We start from the raw sequence: 22,994 nt of genomic DNA, 5'->3' as shown, positions 1-22,994 counted from the left end.
GTAAGTAATAACTCGAATCCAATAACTACGTCGCCAAATGTAGGAGGAAATTGAACTGTTAAAGTCGGATGTTTCCCCAAAATTATTGTCCTGACATTACAGGACTTGGTTGGATTGGATTCATGAGTGTTTGATTCGTTCATACCCTGGCAAAGTATGAACAGACGTGGTAACAACATCGGTTTGTTGTACTGTCACTAGCTCATAAGTGATGGTTGTCAGCTAAGAGAAACTCCCATAGAGGTCTTGATAGTACTCTGAGTCGGTTTGGGTTGAATTGTATGTGATTGGTCCCATCTAAATCATATTCATGTTTAGGCTTAGCACATTTGATTGAGTTGTTCTTCTTTCTGAGTTGAGATTTTGAGTGGGTTTGATTCTCTCTGATGTTATTTCATTAGGCCATTTTTCATACTCGTACATTCCATGTACTGATGCCATTTGGCCTGCATCGTTTCATGATGCAGAAATAGGTACTAGAGATCATCAACCGACGCACCGTTGAAGATCTTCCCACTTCCAGCTAGTTGGTGAGTCCTCCCAGTTTTCGGAGGATACCGAGATTATCTTTATAGCTTTGTTTTGTTCTCTTTATTTTGATTGTTGGTAGCCATGGACTTGTCATTGGCACCTCCTGGATTGTTGATAGAGGTTTCATAGACTAGAGTGTGGAAGTGTTGAATTGTCCATTTTGACTAGTTTTATTCTAGTTAGTTATTGATTGGATATTTATTTGGCCTTTGGCCCTAAATTATGAATAGTATTCTTATAATAGAGTCTTCCGCCGATAGAATGTGAATGAATGAAAGTGTGACTGGACCAAGTAGTTTGCTTAAAGGTCAGAAATGTCTTTCGAGTGCCGACCACATCTAGGGTACCCTCTTGGGGCGTGACAGAACTGATTAAGAAGTATTCTTCCTCCTCCTATCATATTCCATCTTTTCTTACTACCTAGTCACCAACTTTCATCGCTTGCCTATATTTTTTAATTCTAATTACATTTGTGATGTAACATGCTTTTTGGTTAATGCTAATGTTAAGTTTAGTTTCTAGTTCATGTCTATCTTCTGTGTTGGTGAAAATACTTTTCTATAGCTAACTGAGTTCTTGCATTTGAAGTGTTTGTGCAGGTGATAGCTCAGCGGACATGAGTATCGAATTTGCTTCTATTAGTGTGTTGTATGCCTACACGATGTTTTATGGTGCCAAAAGAAGGAAATGCATACTTGTGTATTATTTATAACCCAATTAGTATGACCTGATTCTCTAATGTGTTTGCTTTGTATGTTGAGTTTTTAAGAAACTGACATAACACAGGTTGATCTATGCACACAAAAAGCAATTATGGTTTGTCATTATCAAAAAGGAAGAATTTGTTAGATCGAAAAAGATTTTGATAACTGACAAAAAGAGGAACAAATGAAAGGAACAGGTTGCTAAGACATGTTCCTTTCAGACCGAGTCCGAATGGGATAAGGAGAAAGTCAACCATGCAAAGCACAAGTATTAAGGCGGTGGATGGAGCACATTTATCACCTGTCCAGTTGCATAAAGTTTCCTTTCATAAGAAGATTCCTACAATAAAAGGGAGACAGTAAAAGGACATCGACTTCAACTCAAAGAAGGAAAGGTCTTGAAAGTCTACAAGAAAAGGGAGGTAGTAAAAGGACACCGACTTCGACTCAAAGAAGGATAAGTCTTGTGCCTATAAATACAATAAGGTTTTTACAAAGAACCTTGATCACTTACATAGAGAGCATAAAGTAGAACGAATTCAAGTAAGAGAGAGTTCATATTTGAGAGAGTTCCAATTGAAGATTCAAGTGCAGCCAATGCAAGGAAACAAGATTGAAGAACCTAATCCATATGCATATGCTTCATAGCTCTTAAGTCAAGTTTTCTTGTATTGTGTTTTATAGAGTTGTATCCTTAACGCTTTTTAGATCCAATGAGGTATAAACTTGAGTAAGAATATAGATTTCAAGTTGGGCAACTTGAAGACTTGGGAACATAAATCTTGAGAGGTTTGTGTTGAAGTTTAGGGATTAGAGTCAGTTCCTAGGACTGCAAGAGTTGTAATATGAATCCATAACTTGAAGTAGATTCAATAATAAAGGGTGATTGTTGATTCATAGGAATTAGAGTTTATAATTTCTTAAGTTACATAGGTTTGTAATCTTAAACTGTGGAGGCTTAGAGTTTAGTGAAGTTAAAGTTAAATCCTACAGAGGTGTAGATCATGGTTGTTTACCCTTTATGAGCTGGAGTTTTCCACAATAAAGTATTGTGTTATTACTTTATTTGCTTTACATAACGTAGTCACGATAATCCGCAAAAGAACAGATAGAATATACCTATTCCTTAGACAAATCTAGGAGTCAGTATTCTAACATCTTCTTTTCAAATATAAATTCAAGGTCTTTTGAGCTTGATTTGAGTCTTGATAGACTTGATCTTGACTTGTACCTGAATTCAAGGAACTTGATGCTTTATCTTGAATTTTTGTTTTGATATTCAGAACTTGTAGAGAAATATTTGAGTGAGAAATCTGCGTTGTTTGCTTCATGATATCTCTTTGACATCTTTTATTTTCATAGAAAATTATGAGCTTGTGATTCTTTTTTTTCCTTTTTAATTTTAATAAAATGGAAAAAGAATAAAAAATAAACGTACTCAAGTGAGTCAGAAAAATATTCAAGTGAGTATGATAAAATAAAATCTATCTGATGTTTTATCCGGTCGAACAAGACCCATACCAAATAAAAAACACCACCCTAAGTAATAGGGCTTCTTAGTTCGATCTTCATCACTGAATAGGAAATGGCGCCGCTGAAGGTCATCTTCAATCAGGTGTTCCCTCGTCTCCTCCAGTGGATCATCATCTTACTTGGACCATTAAAATGACAAGAGCTTGTCTTGCAGCTCATAGAAGTAAGATCGACCCTCTTTCATTTTCTTCTTTTCTGCTTGATATGTTTTCACTTGTTGATGCCTTGATTTCTTCATGTAGATGTATTTTCAGGTGGATAAAGAGTTACTCACAAACTCAAAAGAGGTGCAAAGTCGCGTACTCTGGATTAAGGCAAGAATTTCACCCTTTCTGTTATACCCTTGAGTATTTGTTTATAATTGTCATGCTCAAATTGGGATCCCTTTGATACAACTGCCTTGACAGTGTTGAAGCTATATATGAGTACCTTTGAGTCCATTTGTTTTATCTTTTCTGTTGAAACCCGCTGACCCTCTTGCTTTTATGTAGTTGAAGCAGAAGTGCAATGTTTTTATTACTACTTTTGGCGTTTTGTTAGAATAATGGTGTCTTTTTTGCATTATAAAAGCCTATCTACAGCTAAAGGGTGGAAGAGTAGTAATAAAGACAAACTTTTTGAAATCAATAGATTAAAATAACATAATAATATTTGATTAGACAAAACGTGTCTTTTATACATATGACATTTTTCTTTGGCCTTTGACTTAACTAGGCATGCTTAGGGCCATCAATATGGACTAGATCTGTTGCATCGATCTGGCTCAATCTGTGATTTTATAGGATTGAGCTAAGATATTTGAAGCCCATTTAAAAATATACCTTTTTAGCCCCATTGGAATAAGCTCGATGACTTGTTGGGAGTGAGCAATGTAGGTTGGGCTGACTCCTGAGCCAAATAAAAATAAAGTAGAATATTAAAAATAAATAAATAACAAAAAAATCCAAATTCAAAATCTACTTAAACCATCATATATAAATATAAAAAAAAGATAGTCCAGTGCACTAAAGTTATTTTTATTTAGTTTCACAGACTCCTTATGTACCAGAAGATTATTTACTTGTAGGGTTGTACTTGAGATTTGCATAGTAACACCATACAATATTGTCTTGTAGATATTTATGTTAATATTTTAAAATTAGAGTTTTAATTAAAAAATTATAATTTTTTTTAAAAAGAGGGGTTGGCCCGCACAGCCCTCATCCCACCCAATGTTGAATTGTGTTTGATGTATTCCGATCCATCAAAGTAATGGGCCAGATTAGCTTGACTCGTCAAATTTCAAAGTCTGTGTGGGCTAGCCAAATGGACTGGACCGGCCCATATCACCAGCTCTAGGGATGCAATGTCAATTTAACATGTGACATGATTCAATTAATTGTTTCATTTGACTTAACATTTCACGTCAATTGACATGTGGCACCAAATTGAGACTCTAGTATAAGATGACATCTTGGACTTAATTTGGTTCATCATTTGTAGCCCATAATCAATGGACAACCCAACAAAATTGGATCATTAATTAAAGAAAAAATTACCCTTTTACACATATTCCAATATCATATTTACTTATATTCCCTATTGTGCGAAAAAATATCCAAAATCCCTCTTTTTCCTTTAACCCTCTCTCCCTCACTGATACATCACTCTTCCTCCCTAAATCCTCGCCCTAATTCGCTCCTCTTCATCAGATTTTGAATTTATGAGTACATATGTTACTCAATTTCAAGGTTCTAACTAAGGTATATTTAAGTTTTTCCTTATCTGGAATCTCACTTCATCCTCATTCATTCTGATTTCTCATAAAATTTGTATCGTTTGATTTCTTCTGTAAATCGTTGAAAAATCTTCTGAAATTGGTATCCTTTACTTTCTTATGTAAATCTTTGTATTTTTTTAACTCATATCTTCAATGACACATATGGAATCCATTCATGTTCTCAAACAGTTGAATAAAAATCAAGGAATTCTTATTTCAGCTGGTTCTGATTCATCTTGAAAAGGTTACGATGAGGTTAGATCCAAACATCATAACGATCCAGCAGTGATGGATAAGCTATGTGAGAAATTGAAGTCGAAAGCTCCAGTTAAACATGCACCCAAAGAACTAGATAACAAAATTGAAGGGATTACAACACGCCCTAATCTCCCAAAGGTATGGGTTCAATTAATTATTATTTTTTAATAACGTTTTTATGAAGGTTTTTTTATTCTGATACATATTATTTATGTATCAGATTATCATGTATCAAGCGTTAACGCTTCTGATACATAGTTTTTTTAAATGTCATTTTTTCTGGAGATTTACTACTTCTGATACATCGTGTTTAAGTGTCAGTTTCTATTGTATCAAGTTTTAATGATTCTGATATATCTATATTTATGTATCAAATTACAATTTATAAAGCCTTACTACTTCTGATACATCTTCTGTATGTATCAGATTCTCATGTATCAAATATTTTAATGCGTCTGATATATCGTATTTATGTATAAAGTTCAAGTTGTATTTAACCATTTTTCATGTCAATGCAAGGAATGAAGTATGTCATCAAGAAGATCTCGCCCCACCCATTGAGATTAGGCACGGCATTTAGGGCTAATTTTTTTTGATGATTTTGAATCATCAATAGGTGAAGAAGGTATAAAGTTATTTAGGCAATCCATATTTGGTCACTACTTAGATATGCCAAACTGCAATTTTCATGGGCAAATCATCAAATGCCTCTTACTTCTTGAGGTAGAGCAAAAAAACAAAGAGAAATTGCACATTCGTCATGTGTAGGGTAATATACTTTGATTTACAATAAAGGATTTTGTTATCATTACTGGTTTGCGATGTACCGGTAATATCAATAACTTTCGGTACTCTGATGACCCAACAAGTAGATTATTGTCTATATACTTTCCTAGTGCAAAATATGGAGTCAACAAAGCTCGTTTCATTGAGCGTTTTCTAGTTGGAAGATGAAAAACAAATGAAGATGTTGTTCAGATGGCCATTCTCTACTTCATCCACACTTTTATTTTTTCTCAACTAGGTGATGCACCTATATCTATTGATGATTTTAAGATGGTAGGTATGAGCAATACCCATGGGAAAAAATAGCATTTTCCAAATTGATAAAAGGAATGAGGCAGGAGTTTTCAAATGCCAAACAAATGTATCATCTAGGAGGCATGTCATACGCTCTGAATGCATGGATATATAAATGTGCATCTCAAGTGCCCTCTGAAATTACTGTAAGAGTGAGTAATAAAATTCTCTGAATTCTTAACTGGCATGTTGTTGTCGTGAAGCCAAAATTTGAGACCTTCATATCTACCATCTTCAGTGAGGTACATGCATTGAAGATTATTCGTTTATGCACCGATTCATTATACATAACATCTAAGATACATTCTATATTCGTGACCTTGATACATTATAATTTGATTCATAAAGTAGATGTATCAGATTATAAATGTATCAAGATATAATGCCCCTGATACATCTACTTTATGTATCAAATAAAAATGTATCAAGCTATAACCTTTCTGATACATATAAATGTATGTATCAGAAACTCATTTATCAGTCTTTACAGCTCCTGAAAACTCTACCTTATGTATCAAATTATAATGTATCAAGAATTACATCTCATGATACATCTGTATTTATGTATCAGATTCTACTGCTTCAGATAATATTGTTTTTCTATAAGTTTCTCATGTATCAAGGATTAATGTTTCTGATACATCATTTTATGTACCAGAATTATCAGGTATCAATTATTCACTTATTTTCTGACAAGCAACCAATCTTTTTTGCAGTATCGATGTTCCAACATTGTGCCATGTAAACATGAAATGGAATCTATTGTCATTCATGGCAGTCAACCTCAACCTGAAGCTTCTACATCAGCTGTCAAGGTAAATTTTAAAAAACCTCATGAAGTCCCCAGATTTGAGGGCTTTTCAACAACAACACCCACATAATTATTAAAAAGATCCAGTCATGTCGCTGATACATCTTCTCCACCTCCTTCTAAAAGAATGAAGACTATCCCTGCTAAAGAGACAATTCAAGTAGAAACAGCCAACATGCATAAGAATGTCATACCACCAAATAAATCAGAAAAGCTTGTTTCTCCTGATAATGTACCAGTGGTGAAGTGAACGATGGGAGGTGAATCTTCCGGTCATTCAGAGCAAATTGTTCATATGCAATTCAAAATATTGAACAAGTCCATAAAGAAGTCTCTAAAGAGATACGTAAGTTATTACTTTAAGATGTATCACATACAATATACTTTTTATTAGTTGATAAAATTGTTCATATGCAATTCAAAATATTGAACAAGTCCATAAAGAAGTCTCTAAAGAGATACGTAAGTTATTACTTTAAGATGTATCACATACAATATACTTTTTATTAGTTGATACATTTTGATTTTTCATATATTTGTATCAAGGTCGACCGGAAGTTCAAACGTTTGGAGAATAAAATTGATTCAAATCATATTGATCTTTTGAAAGCCATCGACAGTATAGCGCACCGCATGACTGGCACATCATCTCAACTTAAAACAGATGATTTTGATCAAACATTCCATGTGGTGAAACAACAACAAGCACCTACTGGATCGGAGGAGCACAATCTTGCAAATAAATTTGACCCACCCCAAGCAAATGACCAATCTAATGTCCAGGAAGATATTAAGGTACATACATCACGTAATATTTGATATTTATACTTTTAAACTTCTGGATATATTTCATTTTCATATATCATATGTAAATGTTATTATGTTTTCAGGGACCTGAACCATCCACCATGATACAAAAGGTGGACAATGTATCAAAATAAAATATTTCATCAGATGTTCCAGAATTATTTGATCAGCATGTTTCTTCTGATACATTAAAGGTAATGTATCAGGAATAAATTAATGACCAATCTAATTCTCTCTCTCTCTCTCTCTCTCTATATATATATATATATATATATATATATCCTCCACATGTATGTATATATATTAAGGATATATATATATATATATATATATATATATATATATATATATATATATTGTATAAGCTCAATCTCTTTAAATATATAGATATTTAAACATTTCATACATATATATCATAAGTAAATATTATTATGTTTCCAGGAAGCTGAACCATCCAACAAGATACAAAAGATGGATGATGTATCAGAACACAACATTGTAGCAGATGATGCAAAATTATTTGATAAGCATATGTCAGCAGATACATTAAAAGTAATGTATCAGTACAAAATTTGGTTAAAGTAATGTATCATTTCAGCAGTTTTTTTCTTAAGTAATTATTTTTCTTATATTTATAGGAACCGGAAACATTCATTATTACACCATAATTAAAGAATGTATCAGCACACCAAATGAAACCACAAAGAGCAGATATTGTTCAACTTATTGCTGATTCTGATACATTATAGGTAATATATCAAATACATTATTGAGATAAAGTCAACATTAATAAGTTTTGTAATGACGTTATACATTACATGTAGAACACTACAAAGAAAGATGGAATAGTATCCGTTGATAAAACTGATAAAGTAGAAGATCAAGTTGAGGAGTTTGTAAAAGAAAAAATCAAACCAAGCACATCGAAATTCAATACTTCAACACCTTTTTTGACCAAAACTCTGGATGTGATAGATGCTCTAATTTATGGACTTCCATTACCAGCCATGTCATTGACCATTGTTAGTCATGAGCAAGTAGTTCAGGATGAATGTCTATTACGCGATAGCCAGCTACCTACCACTCTTTCATCGAAACCCAATGTATTGCCAAATGATGCGAAGACACCATTTCGAAGAAGTAGGATTCATTCTAAGATCTTACAATCGCCGTATCATTCAAACTTTAGGTCGAGTGAAAAGGGTAAGGAAAAATTGACATCTGTTATGCATCAGACACACCCTTTTGAAGGTTTTGGTATATGTTATCATCCCCCATCCGAGCTTTTCACAAATTACTCTCAATAGATAGATAAAGGACTATTAAAATCGCATGGCAACAAGTAAGTATGATATATACAACTTATATCAATACAAGTTATGTATTATATATGTTCTGTTATTTAAATACAAGCTTCTATTCAAGAAACCGAAGGAGGAACATTACAAATCCAAGTGCTCTTCATTCAAATTTAAAAAAATAGACTTTATAGTGGCATTTCCTAAAGATAAGAACTGGTTCTATCTAATGTCATAGTCGAACAAATGCTGGAACGATGAGGTAAAAATTTCATCATAAAGAATCTGATACAAGTCATACTTACTATCTGATACATAAAAATTAATGTATCTGATATATACATAACTGATACATGCAGTTTGTTGTTGTATAACTAATACTTTCTTAAAATGTGCAGCATATCGATGTAATATTTTACTACCTTCGGAAGAAATCGAAGATGAAGTTGAGCAATCAGTATCGATACACAACGATAAACTGCATTTTTAAAATTTTCATCGAATCTGCACACACAGCTACTATCACATTCCACCTGACATTTCTACCCAAGAAGATATGGCAAGGGCCACTATTAAAACTCATCACGAGAGATCTGTGAAGAACATAATAAGAGGTTTCTCAATACCAGCCGGGTTGCCCTAGCATTTGATAGATGAGGTATACATACCCGTAAACTGTGACAGGAATTTTCATTGGGTTCTTACAGTAGTTGTGTTTAAAAAAAGTTGATACGTGTGTATGATTCGTCGCCTGGACGAAGAAGTAGCAACACTTCCCAAGAGATCCAAAAGATAGTAGCAATGCTACCGACATACCTGCAAGATAGTGATTTCTTTGACAACAACGAACGTACTGATTGGTCGCCGCTTGATTCATACAAGAACAAATCAATCGGTAACATGCTTGAACCACATCACCCATTGACAGTTGAATACGTTAAAGGAATTGCGCAACAGAAAAGTGACAGCTTGTGAGTATTAACAATTATGTATGCATAAATCATTAATATGTCAATTTTACTTTTTTTAAACCTGTGTATTCCTTTCTTTGCAGGGATTGTGGAGTTTTTCTGGCCATTTTTGCTGAATATCTTAGTGATAAAATTTCTATTCCAAATACTGCACTAAACGTCAAATTCTTCCGTTCAAGATATGCCGCACTCTTGTGGAGATATGGTTGTCAGAAGGCCATGGATGATTATGTTAGCAAAAACGACAATCCAAAAAAACCTAGGAGAGATATCTCTCCAAGTCAAGGAGAACTGATTGATGTCCAATAGGTTTTTTTTGTGATAGTAAACATTTTAGATGTATCTGCTGTTTTAATGTATCTGATACATTTACTGCAATGTATCAGAATCAGTAAGCAACTGAAATGTAATAATCTTTCCATATATCAATTGAAAAGATTTGTATATTTTTCTCATGTGTCAAACTCGAATGTAAAATCAAAGTTTATGTATCATATTCTAATGTATCAAACTTGACTGCCCGGGGCATATTTCTTATGTATCACAATAACATTTGCCAATTTTTAATGAATTTGATACATATACTTTTGTATCACATTCTCATTTACAAATTAGTAATTCTTATGATACATATTATTTATGTATTAGATCCGCTTGTATAAAGATGTTATGATTCTGATACTTTTTTTTATTTATTAATTGTGTAGATTGAGATACATATGTATCAGATTCTCATTTCTCAATATTTACTGATTCTGAAACACTTAGTTTTTGTATAAGAATTTCATGTCTCAAGATTTAGTGATTATGATACATCTTGCTTATGTATCAGATTCACGTGTATCAAGATTTACTGAATATGGTACATCTATAACCCATATCAACACAAGATGTTACGTATCATCCATAACTCTTGTGGAATTATGGTTGTCGAAAAGTCAAGAATGTTTATGTTAGGGAAAATAGGTATCCAAAAAAAAATCCATGTGAGATTTCATCTCTTCTAGTCAAGGAGAACAGATGGACGTCGAGTATTTTTTAAAAAAGAAATTGTAGTAGTAGAATGTACAATTTTATTTTTCATCAATTGTAAATATTTTAAATGTATCTGCTGATTTAAGTATCCAATACAATACATTTAATGTATCAGAATCAGTAATAAACTGAAATGTACTAATCTTTCCGCATATCAACTGAAAAGATTTATATGTTTATCTCATTTGTCAAACTCAAATATAAAATAAAAATAGATGTAATTATATGATTCAAATAGAATGTATACTGGGATACCACAAACATCATATTTCTTTAGGAATGAAATTACAAGTCTTTTTGTTGTGGCCTTCGTGGCCACAACGTCCACAAGAATTTGTGCTACTTATTATCTTCTCACTAGCGAACTTTTTTCTCCCTTTCTTTGGTCTTTCTGGCATCCTTTTGTATATTGGTGGCAAGACAGATTCTTTCAAAATTTCCTTTGGAGCAGACCAATATTTCTTATCTGGCATTAGAACCATTGGTAATTCATAAGTATTTGCCAATGCCTCTAGCTTGTAGTAATCAGCATAGTATGGGTGCAGGTCAGTAATGTTCTTGCTCTTCAACACTGTAATTGCATGTGGACATGATATCTCATCTAGTTAAAATCTGCCACAATTGCATGTTTTTCTTTCAAAACACACAATGTATCTTATACCTAATTCATAAACAGAATAAAGATAGTCTGATAAAACAACAACCTGCAGGAAATAAATTTCAAATATATGTATCAGTACTTATGCATCACATACACAACTATGTATCAGAAATAATGTAAAAGGGTAATAATTATCACAGGATATACATAACTGATGAAGCAACAAATTGCAGAAAATAATCTTCAAATATATGTATCAGAACTCATGTATCAAAGAGAGATCTGATATATCAGAATAGATGTATCAGTATATAATCATCACAGGTTATACCTAAATGATGAAGCAACAAACTGCAGGAATTAAGCTTCACATATATGTATCAGTATTTATGTATCAACTACACATTTGATGTATCAGAACTGATGTATCAGTATATAATTAGCACAGGTTATACCTAAATGAAGAAGCAACAAACTGCAATAATTAAACTTCACACACATGTGTCAGAACTTATATATCAACTACACATTTGATGTATCATAACTGATGTATCAGTATATAATTAGCATAGTTTATACCTAAATGATGAAGCAACAAACTGCAATAATTAAACTTCATATATATGTATCAGAACTTATTATCAACTGTAGAACTAATGTATCATAACTGATGTTTCATTATTTAATTAGCCAGGTTATACCTAACTGATCAATCAACACCCCGCAGGAAATAAATTTTACATATATGTATTAGAATATATGTATCAACTACAGAACTGATGTATCAGTATTTAATTAGCACAGGTTATACCTAACTGATGTATCAAAAAACTGCAAGAAATAAACTTCACACATATATATATCATAACTGATGTATCAATTATAGATCTGATGTATCAGAATTGATGTATCAGTTTTTAATTAGCACAGATTATACATAACTGATGTAAAAAAACTGCAGGAAATAATCTTCACACATATGTATCACAACTGGTGTATCAACAACAGAACTGATGTATAAGAAATGATGTATTAGTATATAATTAGCACAAGTTATACCTAACTAATATATCAAATAACTATGTATCAAGTACTTATCTTTGTAAAAATAACTGCCGTGTACCTTCATTCTCAAACACTTGATCGTGTTTGATACTAGGATATCTTCCAATTACCTACCCAAAGTATGTTTTGTATAAGATGCTATTTCCCTATTTTTACAGTTCCAAGCACCAAATAACAATCTCGTTTGCTCTAAAAATTCAATTATAGGTAGCTCTCGTGCTTCAACAAGATATCCATTGATACATTCTGCGATGTTAGAAGTCATCATTCTACCCTTGTTGACAGTGGCATGAACCCTTGACCACTTTTCGTATCTTGTATTTTTTAAATATTGTGCCACCCGTTGATCGATTCTTTCAACTTTGGCCATTAATTTATCGACTTCATCTTTTTAGTATGCCTTGGCCATCAAATAGAAGAGGTCACTCAGTACAGCTTTGCTCCTTCTGTATTTAGTACACATATTTTTCCATATATGCCATATGCATGCAAAATGAGAGACATTGGGAAATACCATGCTTACACTCTTGATTATGCTTTCGTTCCTATCTGATACAACAAACATATTGTCCCTCTCACCAAATGCATTTTTGAAATTCTGAAAAAACCACGTCCATGATGCATCATTTTCTGTATCAACAACACCATACGCCAACGGCAATATGCAACCTAAAAAATCAATAATAGCGATATAATAATTATTAGAATTCATCAGATTCATATCAAACGTGACAAATAAAAAGACACATTGTTATTCAATAAGCAACAGTATCAAAAAGTAATACCTTCTCCATCAAGTGTGCTAGCTGATACACACGTCCCTTTATAAGGTCCATCAAGATGCGCACCGTCAACAACAACTACTGGTCGACAAAACTGAAACCCCCTCATCAAGGGCCTTAACGCTATGAATAGATATATGAACTCATCGGTTGGTGACTTGTGCATACTTATGTACGAATTTGGATATACGATTTTTAGCATATGTATGTATACAGGCAACTGTCTATATCCATCAGCAGGTTTTCCCCTTAACATCTCCAAAGCATGCTCTTTTGAATGTCATGCCTGTTGATAGGTAATATCAATTCCATACGCTGATGTAATATCCTCTCGTATATTATTAGGGGTGAGAATTCTCTTATGATTAACCAATTTAGGTGCTGTGAAAAAACTAACAAAAGCCTTTGTAGCATGAACTTTGTTGAAAATCCTATCTCTCAATGCACATGAATGTTCACTATTGAAATATCTAACTTTTAATATATCGGATTTTTTTCAACATGAAGCTTTGTTTGTCCAACAACAGTCGTCTAAACAGCATACTAACACATAACTGCATTTTTATAAAAAAAATGAAATGTATCATACCAATATTTTTTCATATGTAATATCACCAAACAAAGGGACATTCTGATAGGAAGTGTGTCAACGTATGTACTTTATACATGCTTCTTAGTATGTATCATGAACAAAAATCAAACATGCATTAGATACACAGATTCATATGAATCTGATACATACTGACAGCAATATTTTTTATAGTATAACTACGATCATTTTTTAACTGAGTTACAGAAATAGAGTTTTGATGTATCATGATAGAAAAAAATAATTTTTTTTCTTAAACATGTATCAGATACACACATTCATATGTATCTGATACATACTGTTTGATAATATCCAAAACCAAAATTTCCAAATGCAGACTATGCGCATACCTTTTACTGTTGGATCTTTTAACCTTGAAATTAAATTCATTATTGATTTTGTATTTGGCCATTACGTCAACTAGAGTTGCTTTGTCCTTATAGAATTGATTCTCCTTCACTTCTGCACCATTTGTATCAGTGATGTAGTTTGTCAAATCCAACTCTGGTATATAACAATCTGCAGCATTACCAAATTCTTCTAAACCAAAAAATTGGGACTCATTCGCGTTTGATTCGGCACAAACGATTGCTCTAGATGTATTATCGAATGATTTTATCTCACATCTCTTTTTATCATAGCTTGATATGCATAGGGAATAATTTACGAATCCAGGCTCTTTCTTCTTCAAATCTATGTAAAGATTAACACTCATATCATTACGAATATATATTGACGACGAGTTACCTTCAATGATGTATCGGATTTCAATATTTTTCACTGATTTATCTACACTCAATTCAGTAGCGATTGCTTCTTTTAAATTTGAGTAAGATACATTGTCACCGACAACGATTCCATCACTTTTGTATTGTTCATAACTAACATCGGATTGTCAAACTCCAGAATGTCTCAGTAGTATGGGGATATTCATATCGATTAATTGATGAAACTCAAAGTTTGGTTTGAATTGATGCTCTGTCTTTTTTTCTTGGACTAGATGCTCTGTTTTTTGGCTTGAAACTTCATGTACATAACTGCTGCCTTTTTTAACTAATTAATCTCATTAATTAGATCAATAATTGATTTAAAGAGTCAATCATACCTTATCTAAATCTACTATCCATAAATAGCTGTTATGCATTAACTACTCTACAGCTAAAGTTGATGTATCAGATACATAACTTATGTATTAGCAAAACTGGAAAAAAAAAATCGACTTTGGTTTGAATTGATGCTCTTTTTTTTTCATTTGAGACGATGCTCTGTTTTTTAGTTTGAATCTTCATAAACATAACTGTTGCTTTTTTTAACAAATTAATTCCATTAATTAGATCTGTAATTCATTTAAAGAACCAATCATTCCTTATATTAAGATATTATCCATAAATAGCTGATATGCATTAACTATTCTACAACTAAAGATGATGTATCAGATACATAACTAATGTATCAGCAAAACTGGAAAAAAAATTAAAATCGACTTTGGTTTGAATTTATGCTCTATTTTTTGGCTTGAATCTTCATGTACACAATTGTCTTTTTTAACTAATTAATCTCATTAATTAGATCAGTAATTGATTTAAAGAACCAATCAAACCTTATATTAAGATACTATCCATAAATAGATGATCTTCATTAAATATTCTACAGCTAACGTTGATGTATCAGATACATAACTAATGTATCAGCAAAACTGGAAAAAAAAAGGGAAATCAGGTAATTTTGATACGATGAGAGATGTATAGTAATTAGACTTTTTCCATAATGGGATTTAGGTAAAGTTTACTTAATTAAATCAATATTTATTGTACTTAAATGATTAGTTTTAATTATATTAATCTATAATATTAATTAAAATTAATATATCTATTGAATTAAATATAATCTGAATTTAATGTGGATTTAAATTTAATAAACTTTCATTGTCAACAGATAGTATTTCAATTACTTATCAGTTAAGAAACATTTCGCAAGAGGATTATTCACCGAATTTTATTATCTTCCCGTAAGTATTTTAGGACTGTTATAGTTGCTGGATCCAAACTTAAGATTTTGTTACCAAAGATGTGAACAAAAAATTGTATAAATTTGCATCACCTTTTAAGATCCAAAATCATATTTTCTCAAAATGAGTCACCCCAGCTCTGCCGTCATCCTACTCATGTTGTTATTTATCTTTCCCTTTGGCCATCTTATAACAGCTTGTTTTCTATCTACAAAGTATCACCTACATATCATCAACGATCTTCCTTCTGATTCGCCTCAACTGCAACTCCATTGTGCTTCTAAAGAAGATGACATTGGACACCATTTTCTAACCAATACCCAAGACTTCAGTTGGTCTTTTTGCGAGCATGCTTTCGATCGTACTTTATTTTTTTGTCATTTCTGGTGGGGTTCAAAAGACAGTGTATTTGACGTGTTTGACGATCCTGAGAATTGTATCCATGAAGGAAAAGTTATAGATTACACATACACATGTGTATGGGTGGTCAAACCAGAAGGGTTTTATTTGGGATACTATGATGAGAACAATGGAACTCTTTTAAATTACAAGGTTTACGATTGGAATAATTAGTAGCAAGTTGGAGGTTTCTATTCTTATAAAAGTAAAATGCATCGACGATATATAAGTTAATTGATTATTGTATTAAATAAATTGGTTATAAGACTAGATTGAATGATTCAATAGTGTATGTGTTATTCCCCTTGAATCTTGATATGATTTTTAATTCATTTTATTGATGTTATGTGTTTGGGATGTGTGATATATATGCTGTTTGGTTGAGGAAAAAAATATTATTGAGATTTGACATAATGCCGATGTGGCAGTAACATAGTAATATTGTGTAGAGAGTGTAAAACACTTTTCACTGCTACTGGCTATATATAATTTAAGAAAATATTAGATCCACTCAAGATAATAATAAGGGGGTTTTAGCTCACGCGTAAAGTGTAAGTGTGTAAAATAAATTTTCTGGACAACTATAGGGAGTAAATTAATGTCTTTTCCTAATTAGAAATAAGGTGAAGCGTGAACCATATCGAATCTCTTGAAAGATATTTATTAGGAACCTTGCGCCGGACGACGCCCGCGAGAGTTAGGGCCTCGCACCATGAGGGACAGAGTGAAGGTCTGGTGTTGAGGAAAAAAATATTATTGAGATTTGACATAATGCCGATGTGGCAGTAACATAGTAATATTGTGTAGAGAGTGTAAAACACTTTTCACTGCTACTGGCTATATATAATTTAAGAAAATATTAGATCCACTTAAGATAATAATAAGGGGGTTTTAGCTCACGCGTAAAGTGTAAGTGTGTAAAATAAATTTTCTGGACAACTATAGGGAGTAAATTAATGTCTTTTCCTAATTAGAAATAAGATGAAGCGTGAACCATATCGAATCTCTTGAAAGATATTTATTAGGAACCTTGCGCCGGACGACGCCCGCGAGAGTTAGGGCCTCGCACCATGAGGGACAGAGTGAAGGTCTGGTGTTGAGGAAAAAAATATTATTGAGATTTGACATAATGCCGATGTGGCAGTAACATAGTAATATTGTGTAGAGAGTGTAAAACACTTTTCACTGCTACTGGCTATATATAATTTAAGAAAATATTAGATCCACTCAAGATAATAATAAGGGGGTTTTAGCTCACGCGTAAAGTGTAAGTGTGTAAAATAAATTTTCTGGACAACTATAGGGAGTAAATTAATGTCTTTTCCTAATTAGAAATAAGGTGAAGCGTGAACCATATCGAATCTCTTGAAAGATATTTATTAGGAACCTTGCACCGGACGACGCCCGCGAGAGTTAGGGCCTCGCACCATGAGGGACAGAGTGAAGGTCTGGTTCGCTCTGTGAAGTCACCCCAAGTTTTGACAGTTAGACGAATTTTCATTTTTTTCATGATAATTACGTAAAATATCCATAATTATTTTTTTACGGTTGATCAATAGTTTGATGTGTTGAAACCCAAATTCGTTTTTTTGCATCATTTGGGATAAATATCTTATCTTACAAACATGTTAAATATATATAGTTTAGGTCAAATCACTCACATTAGCTAATTCATGAACATAATCCAAACTTTCATAGTGTTATATGTAATTAACATGATAGTAATTGTTCATTTACTTTCAGCATTACCCTTATCCTTTTCCAATCACTATATTTTACACCTGCTCTTCTATAAATTTCAGATAAACATTGATGTGATTGTTTTGTGGTTGAGTCTAAGTTTCTGTTTGAATGGGAGATTTAGCTCTTTCATTTCCTTTATATGGTTATGAGCATGTTTCTATCACAACGTAATGCGCGAATAAAGTAGAAGACATTTTAAGCAGACTAAAAATACTTTATTCTTTTGCTTATATTTTACAACATTGAATACTATAAGACTCGCGTTCATATCGGTGTCGAGGACTAGACCATATAAGAATGTATTTTACCATTTGAAGCCATATTATATGCTTTTTACCATAATAAAGGAATTATTTTGTTTCCATCACTTATAATGGAAAGTGAATCAATTAGTAATGATTTGTTTATATAATCTTAGCTGAATTGATTTTTATGGAATATAATTTTAAAGAACATTTGTTACTAAAAGAGTACTATAAATGGTAATAAAATCAAGCACATTAAGAAAAAAAATATCTTTCACAAATAGTCATTGTTAGTGTGGGCATTTTGCATTTTAATATTTTATTAAATTGCAATTTTATCAATTGTCCATTGATGACATTTAATGTCATCTTTATTCTATTTTTCATTAGTGCATAAAATGTCTTTCATTATCATCTTTAGTTAGTGCAAGACTAAATTATTCCATTATGTATTTTTAACATAATTATCACTAATAAGTGGTGAACTAAATCATAATGGTGCACTAAATGATGATAATGATGGCATTCCATTATTTTTTTCATCTTTGTATGATTTTCTCTCCTATAAATAGAGAGGTGTTCTTTGTTTTGAAATGGAAGAAAAGAGAAGAAAAAATTGAGAGAATTAAGTTTGTCTAAAAAGATAGTTCTTATTAGTTGAAGGGAGGTGTTCTTTGTGTGGAGCTTTAAACTCAACTCTTGTCCAGAGTTTGTTGAGTTACATTTTGTGATAAGGCTGTTGTATCCTGGAGGGGACAAGTCAAGAGGACTACTGCTGGACCAGTGAAACGATTTACTGCAATGGGCTTGAATCTCCTTAAAGAGAACGAGATATCCGCGCTTCAGCCAAAAAGTGAAGTTAATTTCTTCATTTTATTTTTCAATTGTAATTTGTAATCTTGTAATTTCATCAACAGTCATCAATTACAATATTTTTCCTTTCTAAGGACAAAACAAATCTTGAATTCAGCTAAATTAGTGAATTAGAATTAGAAAATATATATATCAAAAGCATTTTAAACGGGGCGGGCCAGGGTTAGCGGGAAAGGGCAGGGTAGGTCAATTTTTTGAAAAATGTTAAATGGGGTAAGGGGGTCAAATTCTTAACCGGTCAAGACTTGACCTTCCCTAACTTTCCCTAACCACCCTGTTGCCATCCCTAGTGGTCGAGCAATGTGGGTGTTAAAGGTCCGGCTGATATATTTGGATATTATGGAGCAACACGATAGTGGGACAACACGTTGAAAGTTGATCGAGAGTTCTTGGCATGGATCGAGCAGCGAATCATACATCCCCAACAATATAATATATTTTAACAAATTGGAGGCCTTATAGTAAAATAGAAAATGTAAAAAATGCACAAATATTGAAATTTAATAAAATTGTTAAAAAAATTTGGAACATTTTATTTAAAATTCAACCTCTTTGAAATAAATTATTCTTTCTTGCTCTTTCACTGCAACAATAACTTTTTGGAATAAATTATTATTTCTTGTTATTTCACTGCAAAAGTAAAATGTCAACTAACTAAATTCTCTTGCTTTTGAAATGTTCAGAGTGAAAATTAAATTTTAATAATATGTTGTCTTGAAAATAGTTGGCATATTATTTGATATTCATTTTACATCAGTAAATTAAAAAATGAATTAACTGTTAGCAGATGGATTTCTTTGAACACATATGGTGTTATATGATAAAGTGCTTAATAGTCATATATGAATACATATGATGATATGCTTTAACATGTAAAGGTGGCATAAAAGTATTCTTGCAGCCATTTTGCTGAAAAATTTGCTGGCCAACATTTTTAAGAGAATTCAAGCAACTGTTTTGGCCTTCCCTGCCCCGCTTAAAAACTTCAGAAAATAATTTCTGCCCCTCCCCACCACATTTAAGTGCTTTTCGCCCTGCCCCACCCTGCCCCGATCTGCCCCAATTGCCATTTCTATCGACCACGTGATCAATATTAGGGAAAAGCATCAATGACACAAGTAATTATAATTAGATAAGAAAAATGAGTACTAAATACTAACTAATAAGAAAAATATAAAATTTACAAAATGAGTACTAAATACTAACTAATAAGAAAAATATAAAATTTACTTGATCAGTCGTCATGGTATCCAACATAACCTTGCATAAAGAAATTCAATAACAATAAATCAACAGATATATTTTATGTGGTTGTGTGTCACGATTCAAAATTACTTCCTAGTCGTAATACGATACTTAAAGTCACGAGTGATCCCAAGCTAAATCTGATATGGCATGACACTAAAATATATGTAAATAACAACAGAAAATAACTGATGAGGAAGTTGCATCCTAAAAGAGTATTAAATCCAAAATACTAAAAGGACAATGTCTGAATAAATCATAAAGTTGAGATTACTATCTAATTGTCTGAAAGTCTCTACTAAAACGCGTTGTTGGATAAGCCCTCAACTAACTCCAACTATCTAAAAATTGAAAGACTAAAATGAAATAAACATATGGGTGTCCTCGAAAGATGAGGACTCACCAACTCTGGTGCTAAGTTGATCGCAGATTATATTAACCACGAGCTAGATGTTGAGCGTCTGAACTTGTATAATAAAACAATTAGCGTAGGAAGTATGCAGTCAGGACTTGAAATGTAGAGTATGTGAGACATGCACCACAAATCAAATAAACTGAACATGATATGGGTGTCCTCGAAAGATGAGGACTCACCAACTCTGGTGCTAAGTTGATCGCAGATTATATTAACCACGAGCTAGATGTTGAGCGTCTGAACTTGTATAATAAAACAATTAGCGTAGGAAGTATGCAGTCAGGACTTGAAATGTAGAGTATGTGAGACATGCACCACAAATCAAATAAACTGAACATGATACATCTGAATGTTGAAGTAATTGTGGAAATGGACTCCATGAACGGATGCAATAACCAAGTAAAGAAACATGCGACTGCTAAGAACTAAACTGAAATAAATGAGTATATGGTTAATGTAATCATTGAGAGCTGAACCGTGGGAGCTATTAATAAACAACATGGTATGTTGATCTAAACAAAGTCCAATATGAACCCTAGCTGGAAGGACGCTCTGTACCTTGGAAGGGTGAGGAATTGTTTGATGTGGATCCATTAAACTGATGTTCAAAGAGGAGTAAGGTCTCAGTCCTAATCTGATGGGTGACCCTTAATATATATGGTGGCATGTAGTTATAGGACTTAAGAATTACTACTAAAGATCTCAGTCCTAACTGACAGCTGAGCCTTCATCCCTATGTCCGCTCGGTGCTAAATAATACTCCTACTTAAATTTATACTAATAAACTAAATAGCTTAATAATACTAATAGACTGAGACCAAATTGATAGACATTTTATCTTGAAGCATCCTTAAACACGTAGAACTGAAAGACTGAATATAAAACTACTCATCATGATTTCTATACGCTGATTAGAACATACAATCTAATTATCATGGTGTCACGCCCCGAGAGGGTACCCTAGACATGACCGGCACTCGAAAGCCATTTCTGACCTTCCAGCGAACCACCTGATTCAGTCACTTCATCATTCAGTCATATACACACAAAGTAGGGTTCAATCATAAACATACTATTCACAATATAGGGGCCGAAGGCCAAACATGTTCAACTCAACAAAACAAGTAAAATAGGACTTCTCAACAATAGCAGTCCAACCTTCCCACACTCTAGTCTATGAAGCCTCTATCAAAGCCTAGAAGGTGCCAATGACAAGTCCATGGCTACCAACAATCCAAAATAAAGGAAGTGACAACAAAACTATACAAGAAAGCTCAACATCCTCCGGAAAACTAGGAGGACTCACCAACTGGCTGAGTGTGTAAGAGGATCTTCAATGGAGCACCGGTTGATGATCTCTAGTACCTGTCTCTGCATCATGAAATGATGTAGGCCAAAGGGCGTCAGTACATGCAATATACGAGTATGTAAAATGGCCGAATGAAACAACATCAAGAAGAAATCAATATCAACTCAGGACCTCAACTCATATATATACATGACAACTAACTCAAGTGTCCTAAGTCTAACAAGAATAGTTTAGATGAGACTAACTCATAAGCCTCTCAACTCAACTGACCCGGAGTACTATCAAGACGTAAATAGGAGTTTCTCTTATCCGACAACCATCACCTATGAGCCGGTGATAGTACAACAATCAGACGTTGTTGCCACGTCCGTCCATACCTTGCCAGGGCATGAACGCCTCCCTAATCATGGATACCATCAATTAGTCAAGTCCTATAATTTCAGGACAAATAAATGGGAAACATCCGACTTTAACAATTCGATCCCATGGGAAGCATCCGACTTTAACGGTTCCATCCCTACCTACGTTGGCGGCGTAGTTCCTGGGGTTCGAGTACGGACTATACTCTCTCCCGCCTCGGTGCTCGATACTCCTTCCATGACTCTATGCTCATAAGACTCCCTCCAATCATCTCAAACAAGCCCTCACAGCTAGTTTTATGTGGGACATTTCCAACTCATCAACTCTATTCTCATTTCAACTCAATTAAGTCATAATGGCAAGTTCCATTTACGACCTCGTCCACTCGTCAATTCTATCCTCTAATTTACTCAATCAAGCCTCATTTAGGTAAGCCTTTATGATACCTCCTCAAGACTCATCACAACTCTATGACTTTAGCTCAACAACACAAGTAGAATAGCACATTTAAGGAAATTGACTTAAGCAACATAGTTACATGGCTAAAGAGATCAACAAAACATAATAACAAGT

General features: G+C 33.1%; 1 long non-coding RNA gene across 1 annotated transcript; it reads left to right on the top strand.

The window, feature by feature from the left end:
• Positions 1-7,076: 7,076 nt before the first annotated feature.
• LOC129877852 (uncharacterized) lies at positions 7,077-8,185 on the top strand. Its single transcript, XR_008763635.1, has 5 exons — positions 7,077-7,138; positions 7,223-7,471; positions 7,567-7,677; positions 7,925-8,035; positions 8,122-8,185. It is a non-coding gene; the product is annotated as an uncharacterized LOC129877852 (long non-coding RNA).
• Positions 8,186-22,994: the final 14,809 nt, after the last annotated feature.

This window comes from Solanum dulcamara, chromosome 12 (assembly GCF_947179165.1).
Source record: "Solanum dulcamara chromosome 12, daSolDulc1.2, whole genome shotgun sequence".
In the NCBI taxonomy this organism is placed as follows: Eukaryota; Viridiplantae; Streptophyta; class Magnoliopsida; order Solanales; family Solanaceae; genus Solanum; species Solanum dulcamara.
Note: the sequence above shows the minus strand (reverse complement) of the source record. Positions and strands in the feature narration are given on the sequence as shown.